Source organism: Cherax quadricarinatus, chromosome 26 (genome assembly GCF_038502225.1).
Source record: "Cherax quadricarinatus isolate ZL_2023a chromosome 26, ASM3850222v1, whole genome shotgun sequence".
NCBI classification, from domain to species: Eukaryota; Metazoa; Arthropoda; class Malacostraca; order Decapoda; family Parastacidae; genus Cherax; species Cherax quadricarinatus.
In genome coordinates, this window is record NC_091317.1 from 17876625 (window position 1) to 17892792 (window position 16168).

Here is a 16168-nt window from a genome sequence, read left to right on the forward strand (position 1 = left end):
GAGTACTCTTAATTACCTTGTACTGCCATATAACCTCTAGTATAACTACCAGTGCAATATTGAATGAAATAAACATTACTTTTTCACTTTTTTTGTAATCATTATTACTTACTAAAATTTTATTAAACACCATATTTACTACCAGTCAATTTTACTTTTGTACATTAAACATTATTTTATACTTTTCATAACATTTTGTTGCCAAATTTTCAAGTTTGTATATTCAACTCCAACCTTTATATTATCCTTTGTACCTGTGTACCTGTGTACCTGTGTACCTGTGTACCTGTATACCTGTGTACCTGTCTACCATCTTACTATCATATTATAACCAAGTCATTGCCATTGTTATTTTTTACTTATTATTCTTTTGGTAAGAGATAAGATAAGATTTCGTTCGGATTTTTAACCCCGGAGGGTTAGCCACCCAGGATAACCCAAGAAAGTCAGTGCGTCATCGAGGACTGTCTAACTTATTTCCATTGGGGTCCTTAATCTTGTCCCCCAGGATGCGACCCACACCAGTCGACTAACACCCAGGTACCTATTTGCTGCTAGGTGAACAGGACAACAGGTGTAAGGAAACGTGTCGAAATGTTTCCACCCGCCGGGAATCGAACCCGGGCCCTCCGTGTGTGAAGCGGGAGCTTTAGCCACCAGGCCAATTTAAATCAATTTAAATCTAGTTATACTCTTGATCTTGTTAACAACCTGTATCAGACCCTAGTGCAATTGCAAGTACCATTTTAATTTGTATTTTTATATTATAAGTTTATAAGTCCTACTCTAAGATTATTTTCATATCTTAGTCTACCTGGAGGTTATTCCGGGGATCAACGTCCCCGCGGCCCGGTCCACGACCAGGCCTCCCGGTGGATCAAGGCCTGATCAACGAGGCTCTTACTGCTGGCCGCACGTAATCCAACGTACGAACCACAGTCCGGCTGATCCGGCACCGTCTTTAGGTATCTGTCCAGCTCCCTCTTGAAGACAACCAGGGGTCTTCCCGTAATGCCCCTTATTGCTGGTGGGAGGCTGTTGAACAGTCTTGGGCCCCGAACACTTATTGTTTTCTCTTAGTGTACCAGTGACGCCCCTACTTTTCACTGGGGGTATGTTGCATCGCCTGCCAAGTCTTTTGCTTTCGTATGGAGTGATTGTTGTGTGCATATTAGGGACCAGTCCCTCCAGAATCTTCCAGGTGTAGATTACGATATATCTCTCTCGCCTGTGTTCTAGTGAGTACAAGTCAAGTCCTTCCAGGCGCTCCCAGTAGTTAAGGTGTTTGATGGAACTTATACGTGCAGTAAAGGTTCTCTGTACATTTTCTAGCTCTGCAATTTCACCTGCCTTGAATGGGGATGTTAATGTACAGCAATATTCCAGCCTAGAAAGAATAAGTGATTTAAAAAGGATCATCATTGGATTAGCATCTCTTGCCTTGAATGTTCTCATTATCCCTTAGCCTGGTCCCAGCGACTTCCATATATTTCCCGATTACAACACAACGTTCTATAAATGGTCGCCGCCAACACCCTTTTGCGCACCTCCCAATCCCCATTCTCTCTCATCGCCCAGGATACATAAACAAAATCCGCAATTATATACGTGATTGCACGTTGCACAGGCGCCTCTACGCCTCCCACGTCCAAACTTAACGCCCTCAATATTGGTATCCCGCCCCCTCCCACTGTCCTCAGAACCTTACCCATCCATTCCCTGATACTCCCTAGATTATCACAAAAATATACTACATGAAACGCCGTCTCCTCATCCCAGCACACCTGACATGCGCCCTCCACCATCAACCCTCTTTCCTTAAGTGCAGCACCCGACGGCAGTATACCATGAAGAAAACGGAAAAATACCTCTCGCACATTTGGTCGCACGCGCATCAACCGTAACCTCTCCCATATATCCTCCCACGCATACATAGGGTAGATACTCTCAGCCTTCGCGACTATCTTCGCCCTTACAGCCCGCTCTAAAACACTCACCCGAACTTTATTAGGGTCCCGGACATGCAGCAATGCCCGCAACACGTCTTCACACACCCTCATCTCCGACCCTCCCCACCACATTCGCACCTCTTCACCTGGAGTTTACCTGGAGAGAGTTCCGGGGGTCAACGCCCCCGCGGTCCGGTCTGGGACCAGGCCTCCTGGTGGATCAGAGCCTGATCAACCAGGCTGTTACTGCTGGCTGCACGCAAACCAACGTACGAGCCACAGCCCGGCTTGTCAGGTACCGACTTTAGGTGCTTGTCCAGTGCCAGCTTGAAGACTGCCAGGGGTCTGTTGGTAATCCCCCTTATGTATGCTGGGAGGCAGTTGAACAGTCTTGGGCCCCTGACACTTATTGTATGGTCTCTTAACGTGCTAGTGACACCCTTGCTTTTCATTGGGGGGATGTTGCATCGTCTACCAAGTCTTTTGCTTTCGTAGTGAGTGATTTTCGTGTGCAAGTTCGGTACTAGTCCCTCTAGGATTTTCCAGGTGTATATAATCATGTATCTCTCCCGCCTGCGTTCCAGGGAATACAGGTTCAGGAACCTCAAGCGCTCCCAGTAATTGAGGTGTTTTATCTCCGTTATGCGCGCCGTGAAGGTTCTCTGTACATTTTCAAGGTCAGCAATTTCACCTGCCTTGAAAGGTGCTGTTAGTGTGCAGCAATATTCCAGCCTAGATAGAACAAGTGACCTGAAGAGTGTCATCATGGGCTTGGCATCCCTAGTTTTGAAGGTTCTCATTATCCATCCTGTCATTTTTCTAGCAGATGCGATTGATACAATGTTATGGTCATTGAAGGTGAGATCCTCCGACATGATCACTCCCAGGTCTTTGACGTTGGTGTTTCGCTCTATTTTGTGGCCAGAATTTTTGTACTCTGATGAAGATTTAATTTCCTCGTGTTTACCATATCTGAGTAATTGAAATTTCTCATCGTTGTACTTCATATTGTTTTCTGCAGCCCACTGAAAGATTTGGTGGATGTCCGCCTGGAGCCTTGCAGTGTCTGCAAAGGAAGACACTGTCATGCAGATTCGGGTGTCATCTGCAAAGGAAGACACGGTGCTGTGGCTGATATCCTTGTCTATGTCAGATATGAGGATGAGGAACAAGATGGGAGCGAGTACTGTGCCTTGTGAAACAGAGCTTTTCACCGTAGCTGCCTCGGACTTTACTCTGTTGACTACTACTCTTTGTGTTCTGTTTGTGAGAAAATTATAGATCCATCTACCAGCTTTTCCTGTTATTCCTTTAGCACGCATTTTGTGCGCTATTACGCCAAGGTCACACTTGTCGAAGGCTTTTGCAGAGTCTCTATATAGTACATCTGCATTCTTTTTGTCTTCTAGCGCATCTAGGACCTTGTCGTAGTGATCCAATAGTTGAGACAGACAGGAGCGACCTGTTCTAAACCCATGTTGCCCTGGGTTGTGTAATTGATGGGTTTCTAGATGGGTGGTGATCTTGCTTCTTAGGACCCTTTCAAAGATTTTTGATATGGGATGTTAGTGCCCCCTTTGTGGAGTGGGGCTATGTCTGTTGTTTTTAGTAACTGTCGGACGACCCCCGTGTCCATGTTCTTGATGAACACGGAGTTCCATGAGTCTGGCCCTGGGGCAGAGTGCATGGGCATGTCATTTATCGCCTGTTCGAAGTCATTTGGCGTCAGGATAACATCAGATAGGCTTGTGTTAACCAAATTCTGTGGCTCTCTCATAAAAAATTCATTTTGATCTTTGACTCTCAGTCTGGTTAGCGGCTTGCTAAAAACTGAGTCATATTGGGACTTGAGTACTCACTCATTTCCTTGCTGTCATCTGTGTAGGACCCATCTTGTTTAAGTAGGGGCCCAATACTGGACGTTGTTCTCGACTTTGATTTGGCATAGGAAAAGAAATACTTTGGGTTTCTTTCGATTTCATTTATGGCTTTTAGTTCTTCCCGCGATTCCTGACTCCTATAAGATTCCTTTAGCTTAAGCTGACCAGTGACTCCCTACGCATTTCAGATATATTGGCCTCTTTTAGCCGTTCTGTTATTCTTTTCCGTCGCCTGTAAAGGGAGCGCCTGTCTCTTTCTATTTTACATCTACTCCTCCTTTTTCTTAGAGGAATAAGCCTTGTGCATACATCGAGTGCCACCTAGTTAATCTGTTCTAGGCATAAGTTGGGGTCTGTGTTGCTTAGTCTATCTTCCCAGCTTGTATCGATTAGGACTTGGTTTACTTGGTCCCACTATGTTTTTGTTATTGAAGTTGAATTTGGTGAATGCTCCCTCGTGACTAATCTCATTATGTCGGTCTGGGGCTCCGCGCATACATGTCTGAACCTCAATTATGTTGTGATCTGAGTATATTGTTTTTGATATGGTGACATTTCTTATCAGATCATCATTGTTAGTGAAGATGAGGTCTAGTGTATTCTCCAGTCTAGTAGGCTCTATTATTTGCTGGTTTAAATTGAATTTTGTGCAGAGATTTAAAAGCTCATGTGTGTGTGAGTTCTCGTCCGAGCTGCCTCCTGGTGTTATTACTGCAACAATATTATTTGCTATATTCCTCCATTTTAGGTGCCGAAATCCCCCAGGAGCAAGATGTTGGGGGCAGGAGTTGGAAGATTTTCCAGACAGTGGTCAATTTTTAACAGCTGTTCCTGGAATTGCTGGAACGTTGCATCCGGAGGCTTGTAGCCTACCACAATGACTAGGTTTTGGTTCTCGATCTTTACTGCTAAAACTTCCACTACATCATTTGAAGCATTAGGCAGTTCTGTGCAAACAAGTGACTCTGCGATGTACAGGCCAACCCCCCCCCCTCCCCTTTTGCCTGTTCACTCTGTCGCATCTGTATAGGTTGTAACCTGGGATCCATATTTCGTTGTCCAAGTGATCCTTTATGTGGGTCTCTGTGAAAACCGCGAACATTGCATTTGCCTCTGCAAGCAGTCCACGGATGAAAGGTATTTTGTTGTTTGTTGCTGGCTTTAGACCCTGTATATTTGCAAAGAAAAATGTCATCGGACTGGTGGTACTGTTGGTACTGGGGGGGGGGATTTTTTCCGGCATTAGTATCTGTATCTGTTGGTTTGGAGTGGAGGCCATCGACCGTGGTTCCACTCCAGGAATGACTGGATTTGGTGTACGATTTCTGCCATTTCCTGCCAGTTTTTTTTTCCTTCCTGGTACTAAAAAACCTCTCCCTCTTGAGTGGCTGTGGCTACCCCGGTTTTCCCATGGCCTGGATGTTTTGTATCTTTTTGTCCCCTTTAGATGGTGTGCCTGGCAATTTAAGTTATAGCACAGTCTTTCCTGTACTGAAGAGGGACACATTTCAGGGTGAAAAAGCTTACAGGAAGATAGTTTGCATTTTCCTGTTCTCATATGGGCACGGCATTTTCTAGGGTGGTCATAGTTGCACGTCCCATCTGTTTTTCCAGATTTCCCATGCCTGCAGATACCAAGTGCATAGTATGTGCATAGGCTTGGTTTCCGTTTGCCTTGGGTTTCTGTGACTGTATTCCCTGTTGGTCCATGTTTACCTGTCTTATTCCTATCCTCACTAGCACCAACAATGGAGCTCTCACCAGTTGTTCATGTAAGTCATTCACGCCCCTCCCTGCTTGTCCTCGCACACGGCGTAACCCCCACTTTAAATAAATACACTTGACTCTTAACCGTAAATCAATCAACCCCAATCCTCCTCTGTTGACCGATAGAGTAATCACACTCCTACTCAACCATTCACACCCGGAACCCCAAATTATTATTATTAAATATTCGCCGGTATTCTCCCGGCCCGGGCCTTTACCAAGTGGTGGCCCGGCCTGGAACCCCAAAGAAAATGGAAAACTGCGTTCGCGCTTGAACTTCTTTATTTTTCTTTTGATTTCTTTCATTTTTGTTTTTTGTACTTAAAGAAGCACCTTTCCATTGTAATGTGACCAAGTTTCAATAAGATAGCTCAAAAAACAATTGAGAAAAAAATTATTTACTAATAATCATACATATTGAACTGTATTTTCGTAATGGGACTTGGAGAAGCTGTTTTGGCATTATCTACGCATAAAACAATGCTAAACTGTATTTCTGATGGTTAAGTTTACTGTAATTTATCCTTTCTTCATTCTTAAAAAAATAAAGTTTGTATGGTTTTGACATTCAGCCAAATATCTGACTTTTGCCCTCACAAAAATAAAAAACAAATTATGATATCTCAAAATGCTAACCACCAGCTTGTAAAACAATCTTTCCCTTATGTTCTCTGTGAATTTCATTGCATTCCTGCTATTAACGAAAATACAGACATATATATGTGAATAACCTACTTCCGAGATAATCCGCGAAACAGCCGGACCACCGATTTTCTTTTTTTTTTCGAGAAAAATAGCATTTTTCTCAGCATTACGAGTGTATATCATGGTTACCCATGTCTATTTTCTTTAATATAAGGACCCTGGAGGTGAAAGGAGAATGGCAGCCCATCTCTGACTATGGGAATCTTATATTCCCGAGGGAACGCTCTAGGAATATGCCATATATTATTCATTCTGGAGTACTTACCATATTTCTTTGTTATTTATATTGTTTATTATGTCATATTAGATCAATTGTGATAGATAAATAAGCCGTAGAAGCTATAATAGCGTTATTTTGAAGCATATTCCCCGGCCATCCCAAGACTGGAATTTTCCATGACGCCAGCAAGATGTTGCCAGGAGGTTCCTGATTGGCTGTAAGTCTACGTATAAGTCCCACCCACTGTATTATGATGCTAAATCGTCAATTATTATTTATTTATTTATTTATTTGAACATGATACAGTGAAGTACAAAAGAATACAGTTAAATGCAGCATGCCAAAACCACTTGAATGCATAGCATTACGGGCAGGCTTAAAATTAACTTAAAATTAACTAAGCAATGAAGTATTCAGTGGTAAAACATTATTGTAAACAGATAACAATTAAGCACAAATGAGTATTACAAAAACAGGTCGTATGGTTGCTTGCATTGCTGTACAATCAGTATTTATTTATTTATTTATTTATTTATTTATTTAATTATTTAATTTGAACATGATACAGAGAAGTACAAGGAATACAATTTTTAAAGTGCAACATGCCAAAGCCCCTTGTATGCTGAGCATTATGGGCAAGTAAGTAAGTAAGTAAGTTTATTCAGGTATACACAAATACAGTTACATAGAATTATCATACATAACAGCATATGTGTAGAGAACCTAGGATAACCCAAAAAAGTCAGACAGAGTGATATATTCAGTGGTACAAAAATTATTGTAAACAGATAACAATTTAGTACAAATGAGTATTACAAAGACAGGTCATATGGTCAGTTACTGTGTTGCTGTGTAATCAGTAGAATGGAGTATTCTGTAAGGTAATGAAGTTAAATAGTAACAAAGTTTGATTGGGTCACAGGTTGACATTTATGAGATACAATAATGAGATACATATATGAGATACAATTTTTGAGACACAATTATTCAGTATTTATTTAGTTGTGGGTGAGTGAGCGATTTTTGAAAAGAGACTTAAATTTATAAACAGGTAGTGTTTCTTTTATATTCACAGGTAATGAATTCCAGATTTTAGGGCCTTTTATGTGCATTGAGTTTTTGCATAGCGTGAGATGGACACGAGGAACATCAAAGAGTGATCTGTGCCTTGTGTTATGGTCATGTGTTCTGTTGAGGTTGGTAAGGAGATGTTTGAGGGGAGGGTTTATGTCAGAGTTAAGTGTTCTATGTATGTAATAGGTGCAGTAATAAGTATGGATGTTTTGTATTGTGAGTAGGTTTAGTGTTTTGAATATTGGTGGAGTGTGCTGCCTGTAGTAGGAATTTGTTATCATTCTGACTGCAGCCTTTTGTTGGGTAATTAGTGGTCTGAGATGGTTTATTGTTGTTGAGCCTCATGCACAAATTCCATAGGTGAGATAGGGGTAAATAAGTGAGTGATATAGGGTCAGGAGGGCTGACTGTGGAACAGAGTACCGTATCTTCGATAGTATGCCTACGGTCTTGGAATTTTTTTTTTGGAAATTTGTTGTATATGTTTTTGAAATTTGAGTCTATTATCAAGGTGGATTCCTAGGAATTTTCCCTCTGTGAGTTTTATGATAGGTGATCCATTTATCATTATGTTAAGAGACACATCTGCAGCTCTGTTACCAAACTGAATGAAGTAGGTTTTGTCAATGTTTAGAGTAAGTTTGTTGGTCCTCATCCAGGTTGATATTTTCTGTAATTCGGTATTTACAGTATTGGCTAGCATGACTGGGCTCGGGTGAGAGTAGACGTATGTAGTGTCATCTGCAAATAGTGTGGGTTTGAGTAGTTGCGATGCATTTGGTAGGTCATTTATGTATATGAGAAAGAGAAGAGGGCCAAGGACACTTCCCTGTGGGACACCAACTGTAATTGGCTGTGCGGAAGAGTTTGCCTCATTTGTGTACACATATTGGCTTCTGTTGCTGAGGTATGACTTTAGGTAGTTGAGGGAGTGCCCTCTTATACCATGGTGTGACAATTTTATGTGGAGCAAGTCGTGGTCAACTGTATCAAAAGCTTTACGTAAGTCAATGAAGGTCCCCAGTGGGACTTCTTTTTTCTTTATTGCTGTATAAATATATTCTAGCATGTGGATAATAGCGTCATTAGTATTTTTATTAGGCCTGAACCCAAATTGACAGGGGTTGAGTATGTTGTGGGAGATGAGGTAGGAATAGATACGCTTGTGGATTAATTTTTCAAAGATTTTAGAGAGAGGGTGTAAGTTGGATATTGGCCTATAGTTATTGAAGTCTGTGTGGTCTCCTCCTTTAAGGATCGGGGTGACCCTTGCTATTTTGAGAACTGTAGGAAAGGTAGAGGATTCAATGAATTTGTTAAAGAATGTTGCAATGATTGGTGACAGCACCTGTGACACTTTTTTGTATATAATGGGTGGTAAGGTATTTAAATCTCCTGTCTTGTTTTTTAGTTTGTTGATAATAAGGGAGACTTCAGTTGGGTTAGTCGGAGCTAGGAACAGTGTGTTTGGGTAGTTGCCAGTGAGGTAGTCATTTGGTGGGGTATCTGAGCTTGGGATTTTATTGGCAAGGTTTTTTCCTATAGTGGAGAAGAAATCATTGAGTCTGTTTGCTGTTTCAGTAGGTGGGAATTGGGGTTCATCTGGTTTTGTTAATTAAATTTCGCTATTTCGTGTTATCTTTTTTGTTCCTAGTATTTCTGATAGGGTTTTCCAGGCCATTTTTATGTCACCTCGTAAGTTGGATAATCTGTTCTCATAATACAATTTTTTAGCCCTTCTTATTAAACTGGTTAGGATTGACGAGTAACGTTTTGTTTGGTCTCTGGTTATGTGGCCCATTCTGTACTGTTTTCGTATAGGTGCTTTTTATTTATGGATTTGAGGATACTGGGTGTTAGCCAGGGACTGTTCAGTCTCTTTGCAGTCATCTGTTTAGTTTTTTAGGGCAGTGCTTGTTATAGAGGTATTGGGTCTTTTTTAGAAAATTATTAATACATTCGTCAATATCTGTATAGATTTCTAGCTCAGTGTGCCAGTCAATGTTTGTCACTGCTGCTGTGAAGTTATTGATAGCTGCCTCACTGTGAAGTCTGAAAGTGACTTTAGTAGTGTCTAGGGGTAATTTACCAAGGTTTGTTATGAGGAAGGTAGGGTAATGGTCTGTGGTATTATCTGTGATTATGCCTGATCTTAACGGTTCTACAATAGTTGTCATAAACACAGTTGTTATGGTCATTCACTGGTGGAAAATTATACGAGGTATTCTCTCACATTGTGTAACAATGTGTGAGACTATGCCGAAAACTGGGAGAATTAAAATATAGACTTCGGGGTGTCCAAAAAATCAGAATAAGTGCTGGTAAAGAATAGGGTCACCTCCACCAGCTGGATCGAAGAAAGTAGTGTTTATATTTCGGTCTGTAAGAAGTATGGTAATTGCTCCTGCTAGAACGGGAAGGGACAGAAGCAAAAGTACCGCGGTAATGAAAACGGATCATACAAATAAAGGTATTCGATCTATGGTTATTCCCCTTGTTCGTATATTGATTGCGGTAGTTATAAAGTTTACAGCTCCTAAAATTGAGGAGACTCCGGCTAGATGTAGGGAGAAGATTCCGAGATCAACTGATGCTCCCGCATGAGCGATTGATGCTGCTAGAGGGGGGGTAAACTGTTCACCCTGTTCCAACACCCCTTTCTACTATTCCTCTTGTAAGGAGAGTAAGAGAAAATGGTAGAAGTCAAAATCTTATATTATTTATTCGAGGGAAGGCTATATCAGGTGCTCCGAGTATAAGTGGAACTAATCAATTCCCAAAACCTCCGATCATAATTGCTATAACTATGAAGAAAATTATTACCTTTGAAATTAGTTGACATTAGTCAGTGCATGTGAGTTCAAGCTGCGTGGGGCAATGTACCATAAATATGTAATGCATTTTGTGACTGCATAGAAATTAATTATAATTTCCTGAAATTATTAGTCTTTCTTCGGGAAGATTATTAATAAAATGAATGTTAGTAAGTTTATATAGCCACAGGTACACATACATACAATTATTATACATAGTGTAAATTACCTAGGATACCCCAAAAAAAAAAAAAAAAAAAAAGTCAGTGACTTATTTCCATCGGTTTTCTTGTTTTGGGTTAAAAAAAATTGTTTATAACATCTCTTAACATATAAGTTCAAAACAATAAATGAGGCTTAATGAACACTTATTAATCCTGTAAAATAAATTCTTATTAACGGAGTCCCCTGTCCCAGGTTGTCTGGTGGGTAACATTCTCCTTCATTATTGTTTTAGAAAATGGAACCTTCCTAGCTCCTCGTCTTATGCTTAACTGTTTAGAGAGTCCCGGACAACGATCTCACTCAGTCCTATGATACGATGATACGCTGCCCATTTTTGTAGGGGGGTGATGGTTGCAATTATCACACATAATAATATATGATTTCCAGTGGGGTTCCTTTATTCTTCACCTAGATCACCTTGAAGGCATAAAGATTACACATTCTTGGGCTGTTAAACGACTTGACTGAGGGAGACTGACACTACTAGTCAGGCAGCCCCATCTATCATCATTCTCTTATGCAGGAGAAGCCACATACATGTCTACATACAGCATCCAACAAAATATACACTGCTCGCCACTGCAGGACGTCGGCTCTCCTACAGGTACCTCTACACAAATAACCCACACATAGGTGAGAGGAGCTTACGACGACGTTTCATAAGCTCCTCTCTCCTACGTGCGGGTTATTTGTGTATTATTCCAGTCATGGTATTGAGTCTTTTTTTTGTTATTTACAGGTACCTCTGGAATGCACAGCCGCTGATATAGATCCAATTAACTAAATGTAAACTTTCCCAAAGGAACTATTGTCACACTATATATAGTTATGAATTCACAGATAATTTGCAAATGTTCAGGAAATGTCAAAGTATTTTCTTTACCCACACTGGCATATTACCAGCCATTCTGGAAAAATATCTTGACCTTGATTATTATTATATTTATATAACTCATAACCGCTGAAACTTGTCTAAACTCAACCGTATCTTCTTCAGATATAAAGTATTACAAATATTTCAAAATCAATGTAATAATGCTTTTGTGACTAAATTTCAAGTTTGTACAAATAGCTTATTACGACTGTACCAAGATCATGAACTTAAAAATAGTTCATTATCACTGTAGCTTGTTTACCAGACACAAGATATATAAATAAGATAGCTTTCTTTCAGTGTGTATATGCTGAGTTTATTTTAATCACTATTTTAAATATTAAAGAATTCTAATTCTTGTCTGGTGGTGAGAAAGCTACGTGGCAGCCTTAATGGCCCTCATAAAGTCAGTAATGATAAGCTTTAAACGTTATAGATGGATATGAGTGCATAGTTAAGGTCTTAAACTAATGCCTAGGTAAGGTAACACATTCATACCAATACAAAGAAGCCATACTAAAAAAGTTTATTCATGTTCTTTACTAAAGTTCAGAGACTTACAATTCTTACAAAATTACAAGGATAAGTCACTGACTTATCCCAGTAATTTTTACAAAATTACCAGGATAAGCCACTGACTAATCCCAACAATTTTTACATTACTAGTATAAGCCACTGAAGTCAAACAAAGTGATTAATTTCCGCTGGGATTCTTGTAATACATGATTATCAGATGCAGTAATGTATCACTTAAAATTATTAACCCAAAAAAAAATAGAATGCGAGTGCATAAATTATATGACAATCATTTGCATGAGCATTAAATTGAAAATGCCAGTTGAGTATAAATGTCACCTGAATATCTTTCACATGACAATGATACTTGCCTAGTTTATCATCTTTTATATACTTATGTAGTTGCAATGACACGTACATACATGCTCATACCTGACCTGTCATCCACTACAACCCTGTAAACGTTCTACATGTACTTGTATTAATAAATATTATTATTATTATTATTATTATTATTCACGAATACACTAGATAATTGTTATTGTATTATGCAGTCAAAATCTTGTCACGATAAGCATAAAATTTAATTCATGTTCATTGCACAGGGTTTACACAGTACCTGCAGTAAATACCTTAAAGATTCAGTGTGCATAATAAACCTAACATGTAAACATCACTGGCGGAAAATAATGCGGATTTAACTTAGTTCCAGTAGACTGTCTCTGAGCTCCTGATGAGCTATTGTTATCTCTAAATTTGTTACTGTGAATGTAATTATGTGTGGCCATAGGCATTTGTGCTCTTTAAGAGAGGTGCAATGACTCTGGTGAGAGGCTCTTGAGTCAAGGAATTGGAGCTGTCCTCCTTTTCCATGGATCGAATGTGATTGTCTCCCATCTCCCCAAAGGCGCTGTAAGACTCTTTCGACTTTAGCGCTCCTAATCCATAATAATAATAATAACTAATGTGTTGTGAACCTTGATAAAACATATGTACATATTGCCTTTGAAAAATTAAGAAACACTGAAATTTTTTTCGATAAGACAATCTAGTAACCCTTTCAAAACTGAATCTTTTAGAGCGGTAGTCCCCAGCCTTTCATTATGAAAGGGCAAATATGAAAAGAAAATTTTAAAGAAGGGTCGCAGTTGCCATTGATATCCACATAAATAGCCACATAAGGTGGCTAGTTTTGATTCAATCACAATCGCTAGCCGTAATGAATATACTGTCTCTAACCACACAACCGCAGAGGCTTAAGTTCATCAGTACCTTCAGTGTTCATTTTGTTCCTAACACCTAGAAATTTAAATATATAGATGAATAATATCTAACAATCAGTGTAGACATCACCGCGGCGTAGCACGTGCTACATGTGCTACCAGCACGTGTTACATGTGCTACCAGCACGTGTTACATGTGCTACTAGTACATGCTACATGTGCTACTAGTACATGCTACATGTGCTACTAGTACGTGTTACATGTGCTACTAGTACATGCTACATGTGCTACTAGTACATGCTACATGTGCTACTAGTACATGCTACATGTGCTACTAGTACGTGTTACATGTGCTACTAGTACATGCTACATGTGCTACTAGTACGTGCTACATGTGCTACTAGTACGTGCTACATGTGCTTCTAGCACGTGCTACATGTGCTACTAGCACGTGTTACATGTGCTACCAGCACGTGTTACATGTGCTACTAGCACGTGTTACATGTGCTACTAGCACATGTTACATGTGATGCTAGCACGTGTTACATGTGCTACTAGTACGTGCTACATGTGCTACTAGTACGTGCTACATGTGCTACTAGTACGTGCTACATGTGCTACTAGTACGTGCTACATGTGCTACTAGTACATGCTACATGTGCTACTAGCACGTGTTACATGTGTTACTAGCACGTGATATATGTGCTACTAGCACGTGCTACATGTGATACTAGCACGTCTTACATGTGATACTAGCACGTCTTACATGTGATACTAGCGCGTCTTACATGTGCTACTAGTACGTGCTACATGTGCTACTAGCACGTGCTACATGTGCTACCAACACGTGTTACATGTGCTACTAGTACGTGTTACATGTGCTACTAGCACGTGCTACATGTGCTACCAACACGTGTTACATGTGCTACTAGCACGTGCTACATGTGCTACCAACACGTGTTACATGTGCTAGTACGTGTTACATGTGCTACTAGCACGTGCTACATGTGCTACTAGTACGTGTTACATGTGCTACTAGCACGTGCTACATGTGCTACCAACACGTGTTACATGTGCTACTAGCACGTGCTACATGTGCTACTAGCACGTGCTACATGTGCTATCAACACGTGCTACATGTGCTACTAGTACGTGCTACATGTGCTACTAGTACGTGCTACATGTGCTACTAGTACGTGCTACATGTGCTACTAGTACGTGCTACATGTGCTACTAGTACGTGTTACATGTGCTACTAGTACGTGCTACATGTGCTACTAGTACGTGCTACATGTGCTACTAGTACGTGCTACATGTGCTACTAGTACGTGCTACATGTGCTACCAACATGTGCTACTAGCACGTGCTACATGTGCTACTAGCACGTGCTACATGTGCTACTAGCACGTGCTACATGTGCTACTAGCACGTGCTACATGTGCTACTAGCACGTGCTACATGTGCTACTAGGATAAAATTGTTTGAAAATTACAGTCATGTCACAAAGTATCATTTTTTTTTCCACACCGGCAGTGTGCCACCAAGGTAGAGGTGACCTTCTGAACTACAGCACCCCTCCCCCCCCACATCTCTTTAAGTGTACAGGAACAGTTCTTCACACCTCCAGGATTCAAGTCCGAGTAACCGGTTTTCCTTGAATCACTTCAGTTTTTTTTTTCTTGCGCACACTCCAACAGCATGTTAAAGCCTAAACACTAATTGTCTTCACTCTGGTCTAGTACCCTCACACATGCCTGCTGAATGCTCAAGCCTCTACAACATATAAACCTTCACCTTCTTCCCTCCAGGTATGCTCCAGGTATGCTCCAGCCACAACTCATAAAATATAATACTTGTACGCCGAAAAATATGAAATGGTCTACAGAGATCAGTGGTGTCTAAAAAATAAAAAAAGTCACAATACCGTGACTTTGTAAATGGTCCAAGTCGGACCGAAACGTCGTCGTAAGCTCTCTTCTATGTGCGGGTTATTTGTGTAACAGTGGTGTCTCCTCAAACCGAAACTTTCCTGTAATAATCCAGGCACTTTCACAGTTATTGAAGACCCGGAGATCCTTGCTACACATCCAGGATTTAAGCCAATTAGGAGAGTATTCTAACATTCTAATATGCACACATCCGAAAATACACAAATATTCACTACTAAAATAAAGGTTTAGTTCTTCTCTTTATTGAGTAACTAACACAACACCAAAACTCAAAATATGGATACAGAAAAGTCTAGGAATTAACACAGAATGTTGAGGGACGGACACAGGCTGCAATTATTTACGCAGAGGGCCTATGAAGATTTGACTGTGGAGGAAGTGTCTAGGGCAACAAACAGAGAGCAGCTGTGTTACTGGAAACAACAGAGGGAGCCTGTGTGTAGTAACCCGCGTTGGTGAGTGCCACACACTCTCCCTGTCGACCAGTGGGTCCGTTGGGCTGGTTGTTGGCCCACATACCGTTCAGTACAATTAGGTTATTGTTCTTGTCCCTTACAGTGGAGTCGCTAGCCACACACGCGCCCACGTAAACTACATACCCGAAGCTGGCCACTTGGTTGACTATCACCTGATCCAGTGGAGGCGTCAGAAGGCTTCCACTCGACGTCTGGCACTGAGCTGATGCATTACTGGCATGGAATATGTAAGACTTTTTACATATAGATATATAGCTCCAATTAGTACTAAAAACATTGATATGCAAAACATGATCAGCACAGTGAAGTAATATGTCTGTCTCGCGACTGACAGACGGTGGGTGGAGCCTCCACCACTCATTCCTTTCAGAAGGCTCTACCTTGGTGCTAGTGAAGGGATGTTGTCCCAGGACACTGGATCTCTCCTCTACTTCTCTGGTTAATATGTGAGCACTCCCAAAGTGATGCATAACTAGAATATGTTTCGCTCATTCCAA

General features: G+C 40.7%; 1 pseudogene; it reads right to left on the reverse strand.

Annotated features, from left to right (window-relative positions):
* Positions 1-9901: 9901 nt before the first annotated feature.
* Positions 9902-16141, reverse strand: LOC128691553 (cytochrome c oxidase subunit 1-like; annotated as a pseudogene).
* Between the last annotated feature and the right edge of the window lie 27 nt (positions 16142-16168).